At 35.1% G+C, this 9,106-nt stretch overlaps 1 pseudogene; it reads left to right on the top strand.

Moving 5' to 3' along the window:
• The first annotated feature begins 468 nt into the window (after positions 1–468).
• On the top strand, positions 469–6,567 carry LOC143410787 (ubiquitin-conjugating enzyme E2 D3 pseudogene; annotated as a pseudogene).
• Positions 6,568–9,106: the final 2,539 nt, after the last annotated feature.

Genomic DNA, 9,106 nt, shown 5'->3' with positions numbered 1-9,106 from the left:
ATTTAATTACATGGATATAAGTAATAGACTACTTAAGAAAAGAGAAAGAGAGATAGACACAAAAATGTGGAAGAAACAAAGCATGTTATTATGAGAGTCAAAAGAACGAACCGAATGTGAACTGGAGAGAAATGAACATTATGTTCCACAGTGATTTTTCCTGTGGCTCCAGTTAAATTCAGCCTTATGCATATATTTTGCATTTAGTTGCCATTTTTGGTCATGCAAGTTTTAAATTTTATGGAAAACTGACATGATATAACAAGCTTTTCATGTTATATTTATACTGTTTACTACTTACTGATTATTTGTGAACTAATTACTTCATATCACAGAACCATGTTCTAATACTACAGAGAAGGAGAACATAGGTAGATTAGAAATTCTTATTTATTATTCCATAGGAGATGAAAACTCATCTTTTAAACACTTTTAACCTCTAATGGTAATGAGGGTGAATATAACCCAATGTTCAACTTAAAAACAAATGCTCTAATTCATTGGCAAGATACAATTATGGGAACTTATGACAGCCCATATCAGTGTGGTGTATTCTTTTTTTTTTTTTTTTTTTAATTGATTTTTATTGTAGGTTGTTCAAAACATTACATAGTTTTTGATATATCATAATTCACACTTTGATTCAAGTGGGTTATGAACTCCCATTTTTACCCCATATACAGATTGCAGAATCACATCAGTTGCACATTGATTTACATATTGCCATTCTGGAGTCTGTTGTATTCTGCTGCCTTTCCCATCCTCCGCTATCCCCCCTCCCCCCTCCCCTCCCCTCTTCTTTCTCTACCCCCTCTACTGTAATTCATTTCTCCCCCTTATATTTTCCCTCCTTTCCCCTCACTTCCTCTTGTATGTAATTTTGTATACCCCTGAGGGTCTCCTTCCATTTACATGCAATTTCCCTTCTCTCTCCCTTTCCCTCCCACCTCTCATCCCTGTTTAATGTTAATCTTCTTCTCATGCTCTTCTTCCCTACTCTGTTCTTAGTAACTCTCCTTATATCAAAGAAGACATTTGGCATTTGTTTTTAAGGGATTGGCTAGCTTCACTTAGCATAATCTGCTCTAATGCCATCCATTTCCCTCCAAATTCTATGATTTTGTCATTTCTTAATGCAGAGTAATACTCCATTGTGTATAAATGCCACATTTTTTTTATCCATTCGTCTATTGAAGGGCATCTAGGTTGGTTCCACAGTCTTGCTATTGTGAATTGTGCTGCTATGAACATGGATGTAGCAGTGTCCCTATAGTGTGCTCTTTTTAGGTCTTTAGGGAATAGACTGAGTAGTGGAATAGCTGGATCAAATGGTGGTTCCATTCCGAGCTTTCCAAGAAATCTCCATACTGCTTTCCAAATTGGCCGCACCAATTTGCAGTCCCACCAGCAATGTACAAGTGTACCCTTTTCTCCACATCCTCGCCAGCACTTGTTGCTGTTTGACTTCCTAATGGCTGCCAATCTTACTGGAGTGAGATGGTATCTTAGGGTGGTTTTGATTTGCATTTCTCTGACTGCTAGAGATGGTGAGCATTTTTTCATATACTTGTTGATTGATTGTATGTCCTCCTCTGAGAAATTTCTGTTCAGGTCCTTGGCCCATTTGTTGATTGGGTTATTCGTTATCTCATTGTCTAATTTTTTTAGTTCTTTGTATATTCTGGATATTAGGGCTCTGTCTGAAGTGTGAGGAGTAAAGATTTGTTCCCAGGACGTAGGCTCCCTATTCACCTCTCTTATTGTTTCTTTTGCTGAGAAAAAACTTTTTAGTTTTAGTAAGTCCCATTTGTTGATTCTAGTTATTAACTGTTGTGCTATGGGTGTCCTATTGAGGAATTTGGAGCCCGACCCCACAGTATGTAGATCATAGCCAACTTTTTCTTCTATCAGACGCCATGTCTCTGATTTGATATTAAGTTCCTTGATCCACTTTGAGTTAACTTTTGTGCATGGCGAGAGAAAGGGATTCAGTTTCATTTTGTTGCATATGGATTTCCAGTTTTCCCAACACCATTTGTTGAAGATGCTATCCTTCTTCCATTTCATGCTTTTAGCCCCTTTATCAAATATAAGATAGTTGTAGTTTTGTGGATTGGTTTCTGTGTCCTCTATTCTGTACCATTGGTCCACCTGCCTGTTTTGGTACCAGTACCATGCTGTTTTTGTTACTATTGCTCTGTAGTATAGTTTGAAGTCTGGTATAGCTATACCGCCTGATTCACATTTCCTGCTTAGAATTGTTTTTGCTATTCTGGGTCTTTTATTTTTCCATATGAATTTCATGATTGCTTTCTCTATTTCTACAAGAAATGCCGTTGGGATTTTGATTGGCATTGCATTAAACCTATAGAGAACTTTTGGTAATATCGCCATTTTGATGATGTTACTTCTACCTATCCATGAACAGGGTATATTTTTCCATCTTCTAAGATCTTCTTCTATTTCTCTCTTTAGGGTTCTGTAGTTTTCATTGTATAAGTCTTTCACCTCTTTTGTTAGGTTGATTCCCAAGTATTTTATTTTCTTTGAGGATATTGTGAATGGGGTGGTTGTCCTCATTTCCATTTCAGAGGATTTGTTGCTGATATACAGGAATGCCTTTGATTTATGCGTGTTGATCTTATAGCCTGCCACTTTGCTGAATTCATTTATTAGCTCTAATAGTTTCTTTGTAGACCCTTTTGGGTCTGCTAGGTATAGAATCATGTCATCTGCAAATAGTGATAATTTGAGTTCTTCTTTTCCTATTTTTATGCCTTTAATTTCTTTCGTCTGTCTAATTGCTCTGGCCAGTGATTCGAGAACTATGTTGAACAGAAGTGGTGAGAGAGGGCATCCCTGTCTTGTTCCAGATTTTAGAGGGAACGCCTTCAGTTTTTCTCCATTCAGAATGATGCTAGCCTGAGGCTTAGCATAGATTGCTTTTACAATGTTGAGGTATGTTCCTGTTATCCCTAGTTTTTCTAGAGTTTTGAACATAAAGGGATGCTGTACTTTGTCGAATGCTTTTTCCGCATCTATCGAGATGACCATATGGTTCTTATTTTTAAGCCTGTTGATGTGGTGAATAACATTTATTGATTTCCGTATATTGAACCAACCTTGCATCCCAGGGATAAATCCTACCTGATCATGGTGCACAATTTTTTTGATATGTTTTTGTATCCGGTTCGCCAGAAGTTTATTGAGGATTTTTGCATCTAGGTTCATTAGAGATATTGGTCTGTAGTTTTCTTTCTTTGAAGTGTCTTTGTCTGGTTTAGGAATCAGGGTGATGTTGGCCTCATAGAATGAATTTGGAAGTTCTCCCTCTTTTTCTATTTCCTTAAATAGCTTGAAAAGTATTGGTGTTAATTCCTCTTTAAAGGTTTTGAAAAACTCTGCTGTATACCCATCCGGTCCTGGGCTTTTCTTAGTTGGTAGTCTTTTGATGGTATCTTCTATTTCCTCAATTGATATTGGTCTGTTTAGGTTGTCAATATCCTCCTGGCTCAATCTGGGAAATCATATGACTTAAGAAATTTATCGATGCCTTCACTATCTTCTATTTTATTGGAGTATAAGGATTCAAAATAATTTCTGATAATCTTCTGTATTTCTGAAGTGTCTGTTGTGATATTGCCTTTTTCATCCCGTATGCTGGTAATTTGAGTTCTCTCTCTTCTTCTCTTTGTTAGCGTGGCTAAGGGTCTGTCGATTTTATTTATTTTTTCAAAGAACCAACTTTTAGTTTTGTCAATTTTTCAATTGTTTCTTTCGTTTCGATTTCATTAATTTCAGCTCTGATTTTAATTATTTCTTGTCTTCTACTTCTTTTGCTGTTGTTTTGCTCTTCTTTTTCTAGGATTTTGAGTTGAAGTATTAGATCATTTATTTGTTGGTTTTTTCTTTTTTTAAGGAATGAACTCCAAGCAATAAATTTTCCTCTTAGAACTGCTTTCAATGTGTCCCATAGATTCCGATATGTTGTGTCTGTGTTTTCATTTATCTCTAAGAATTTTTTAATTTCCTCCTTGATGTCTTCTATAACCCATTGATCATTCAGTAACCTATTGTTCATTCTCCAAGTGATGCATGATTTTTCCTTACTTCTTTTATTGTTGATTTTCAATTTCATTCCATTATGATCAGATAATATGCATGGTATTATCTCTACTCCTTTATATTGTCTAATAGTTGCCCTGTGACATAATATATGATCTATTTTTGAGAAGGATCCATGTGCTGCTGAGAAAAAAGTGTAACTGCTTGATGTTGGGTGGTATATTCTATATATGTCAATTAAGTCTAGGTTATTAATTGTGTTATTGAGCTCTATAGTTTCCTTATTCAACTTTTGTTTGGAAGATCTGTCCAGTGGTGAGAGAGGTGTGTTGAAGTCTCCCATGATTATTGTATGGTGGTCTATTAGACTCTTGAACTTGAGAAGAGTTTGTTTGATGAACATAGCTGCACCATTGTTTGGGGCATATATATTTATGATTGTTATGTCTTGTTGGTGTATGGTTCCCTTGAGAAGTATGTAGTGTCCCTCTTCATCCCTTTTGATTAACTTTGGCTTGAAATCTATTTTATTTGAAATGAGTATGGACACTCCTGCTTGTTTGCGAAGTCCATATGAGTGATATGATTTTTCCCAACCTTTCACCTTCAGTCTATGTATGTCTTTTCCTATCAGATGTGTCTCCTGAAGGCAGCATATTGTTGGGTCTTGTTTAGTGATCCATTCTGCTAGCCTGTGTCTCTTAATTGGTGAGTTTAAGCCATTAACATTTAGAGTTATTATTGAGATATGGTTTGTTCTTCCAGCCATATTTGTTTATTTATGTTACTAAACATGGTTTGTTTTCCTCTTTGATTATTCCCCCCCACCTTTACTGTACTACCTCCCGCTGTTGGTTTTCATTGATATTTTCCATTTCCTCTTCCTGTAATATTTTGCCGAGGATGTTTTGAAGAGCTGGTTTTCTAGCTGCAAATTCTTTTAACTTTTGTTTATCATGAAAGGTTTTAATTTCATCTTCCATCCTGAAGCTTAATTTCGCGGGATACACAATTCTTGGTTGGAACCCCTTTTCTTTCAACGTTTGAAATATGTTATTCCAGGATCTTCTAGCTTTCAGAGTCTGTGTTGAAAGATCAGCTGTTATCCTGATTGGTTTACCCCTAAATGTAATCTGCTTCCTTTCTCTTGTAGCTTTTAAAATTCTCTCCTTATTCTGTATGTTGGGCATCTTCATTATAATGTGTCTAGGTGTGGCTCTCTTATGATTTTGCATATTCGGCGTCCTGTAGGCTTCTAGGATTTGGGATTCTGTCTCATTCTTCAAGTCTGGGAAGTTTTCTCGTATTATTTCGTTGAATAGATTGGTCATTCCTTTGGTTTGGACCTCAATACCTTCCTGTATCCCCATGACCCTTAAGTTGGGTCTCTTTATGTTATCCCATATTTCTTGAATGTTCTGCTCATGGTTTCTTAACAGCTTTGCTAAGCTGTCTATGTTCTTCTCCAGTTGAAATACTTTGTCTTCATTGTCTGATGTTCTATCTTCTAAGTGTTCTACTCTGCTGGTAGTATTCTCAATTGAGTTTTTAAGTTGGTTTATTGTTTCCTGCATTTCCAGGATTTCTGTTTGTTTGTTTTTTATAACCTCTATCTCCCTGTATAATTGATCTTTTGCTTCTTGGATTTGTTTGTGTAATTTATTGTCGAAGTGGTCGAAGTGGTCTTTCATTGTCTGATTTTGCTGTCTAATGTCTTCTTTGAGACTCCAGATCATCTGAAGCATGTATATCCTGAATTCTTTATCTGACATTCCATCTGCTGCAGATATTACCTCTTCTAAAGTTGAGTTGACCTGCATTGCTTGTGGTCCTTTCTTTCCTTGTCTTTTCATACTGATCGCGTTTCTTTCTTCTGGTAGCCACGCCCCCGTATCTGGTGCAAGAGACCTCAGTCGTCAGCACTGGTGGGTGCTGTAGCTGGGAGACCCGCGCCGCGCGGCTCCCGCCGGCTCCTGCGTCAGCGCCGCCTCAGCTCCCGCCGGTTCCCGTGCCGCTGCCACGGTTCCCGCCAGCTCCGTCCGGCTCCCTCGCCGCTCTAATTCTCGGCAGGTCTCCTTTCAACGGAATTTTGCTAGAAGATCCTCAGTAGGTAGAATGTAGCTGTTTTAATTGGTGTTTCTGATCCCGTTAATGTGGAGATATTGAAAGTGCAGCTTCCTCGCCGGCCGCCATGTTGGATCCCTGGTGTATTCTTTTTGACAATTCATTTTCCTATAGACTACCTCTTCAAACCAGCTAAGTTTGCATTTACAACAAGAATTTATTATCCAAATATTAACAGTAATGGCAACATTTGTCTTGATATTCTAAGATCACAATGGTCTCTTGCTTTAACTATTTCTAAAGTTCTTTTATCCATTTTTCATTGCTATGTGATCCAAACCCAGATGACCCTTTAGTGCCAGATATTGCACAGATCCATAAAACAGACATAAGCACAACAGAATATCTTGGGAATGGACTCAAAAGTATGCCATGTGATGGTACCTTAAAGTCAGTATAACTTGCATTATAGCTGGAATAAATTTTAAATTACTTTTTTTAAAAAAAGTGATGCAAGTTTTAAATGTATTGGAAATATACAACAGAAAATATTTGTTTTGAGTATTGAACTTAGATGTGAATGCTTTCTAAACTCTGGGTTTCAGAACCTCACATCTCAAAAAAAGTGGAGGAGAAAAATGTCACGGAAGTAAGAAGGCAGAAGCACAAACCAATTACTTATAGTAGAAGGAGAAGTTAGAGTTCTGGAATTCCTCTTCATGTTTATCTCCCCATCTAACCTGTATGTGATAGGACTAGGATTGAGTTGGGTATGAGAAGAAACAGAATAAATGAAAAGTTTAAGTCAATAATACATTTCACAAGTTAACATTAGCAATTTAAACTTAAAAACAGATGAGGAAAATATGCCTACTATGATCATTCAAAATAGATTCATCTTTTCTCTAACCTCCTAATGCAATGTTCCTACAAACATATTTCATTTTAGGTATTTGCCTTTGAATGTTAAGAATAATATTCAGTCAAAGTTTGTGATTGTAAACTCTAATATGTGAACTAGTGCCTTCCAACAGAAAATAATGTAAGGCATAATTGAGTTGCCTATGTAGGTTTAACTTTTTATTTCATACATTAAATAAAGCAAACATAAATAGGTGAAATTAATTTTACTATATATTTATTTATTCTGATCTAAAATGTTGTTGTATTAACAAGTAATAAATATACAACTTAATAGTGAGATATTGTACATTATTTTTCATCCTAAGTTTCTGAAATTCAGTGTATAGTTTAAAAGTAGAGTACATTCCCTTATCACCATTTTTTTTTTTACTAAATAGCCACGTGTAAGTGGTGGTTACCATAATGGACAATGTAGGTGTAATTAACATTATAGAAACATCACTCCACCACAATTACAAATGTAATAAAATATATTCACCACAATTACAAATGTAATAAAATATATACTATTTATGTTTTGACAGTCATACTCCTTTGGGTAATAGAGAAAATGTCATGCCTCTTTGTGCTTTTTATTTTAGGAATGTCCTTATAGAATACTTCCAGAGCATAACTTTTGGATACTGCACACTGCACATCTTATCTCAAGTGTAATGAACTGCTCCCACTTCAAATGTTTAAATTACAATATTTGTGAAGAATTATTTATACATTTTAATTATGATACATGACTGAGTATGTATTGGCCTTAGTTAAAACTGATTGGTTGACAAAAATTTCCATTTTTTATAGATGTTTAATCAATCCATTATTAACTTTGGTTTCAGTTCTCTTCTTTAGAAAGTATTATGTATATTTTCTGGCCTGTAACATTTTTGGCTCTTGAAACCCTCATAGGCTCTGGGCCTTGTGGCCCTAATGCTATAAATCCTCCCTGGAACAACACCATTTTCCACATACCTGCTCGTAAAACACAGGAATGATCCTATTGTAGCTCTCAATGAAATTGTCACCTAAAGAAGGATTTTATTCACCTAAGTTAAGTTGTCAGGATATTTGGGTTGCCTTTTTCATATTATTGGCATAATTTGCTTATAATTATTTATTTGACTGGTTATTTTCTGTTTATGATTTTAGAGGGACTATCTAAAGTCCCTGTCTATTTTCTTTAAACTAACACATAATGTCTTTAGTCACTGAACATTAGGCAAAAGTAAAAAAAAAAATGCTTATTATAAAGGAAAGTTCAAATGTCATTATACCTAAATGCAGAATAGATATCCCCTGCCCCTGGCCATAGGGATCCACATTTGCTCTACACTGCACCTTATCTACAAAATTATTCCTATACATTCAATGTTTCTAGTACAGTTAATCTGGTGAAGCACGTTTTCTACTTAAAGTTTAAAAGTTCTTATAACAATATGAATTTATCAATCATTTGAGGTTTAGTGAGATATTTTTATTCATTTTACATTTGTAATTATTTTCTTTCAGTTCTCTTACTTTAGGAATCTCTATACTTTAAAATAATAGTTTGGGGGTTTATGTTTGTTTGTTTTTCCTTCTTCAATCTTTGCTTCTCCATCTTGACCTATTTTTCTTCTGTCAGGAAAAGTTTTTCAAACTTTGCAGATATTTTTGGTTGTCATAACTGGGAATGGGATAAGTTATACTTTCATCTTTAGAGTACATAAAGAGGTGCTTCTAAAAACTTTAAATTGTATAAAGGGTCTCTAAGAAACAAAGGATGATCCACCCCCAAATGTCACTAGTGCTGAAGTTACAAAATCCTTTTCTTATTGTTCACTTTTAAACAGTTATCTGTGTTCTTTCCTTTAAATGATAATTAAATTTAAACATATTATTGTTTGAAGTAACTCATCTTGTTTTATTTTAATTTATAACTTTTCAAGTCTGGAAAAATTTTATATAATTTATTCAACTTACAACAGTTTGAATAGCCCTGAATATTTCCCAAGATAGTACTTTAAAGTTTTTCCTTTTAGTTTCTTTAAATGTTGGGAGATACAATGACAATTTTGATGATATC

Source organism: Callospermophilus lateralis, chromosome 11 (genome assembly GCF_048772815.1).
Source record: "Callospermophilus lateralis isolate mCalLat2 chromosome 11, mCalLat2.hap1, whole genome shotgun sequence".
Lineage (NCBI taxonomy): Eukaryota > Metazoa > Chordata > Mammalia > Rodentia > Sciuridae > Callospermophilus > Callospermophilus lateralis.
Note: the sequence above shows the minus strand (reverse complement) of the source record. Positions and strands in the feature narration are given on the sequence as shown.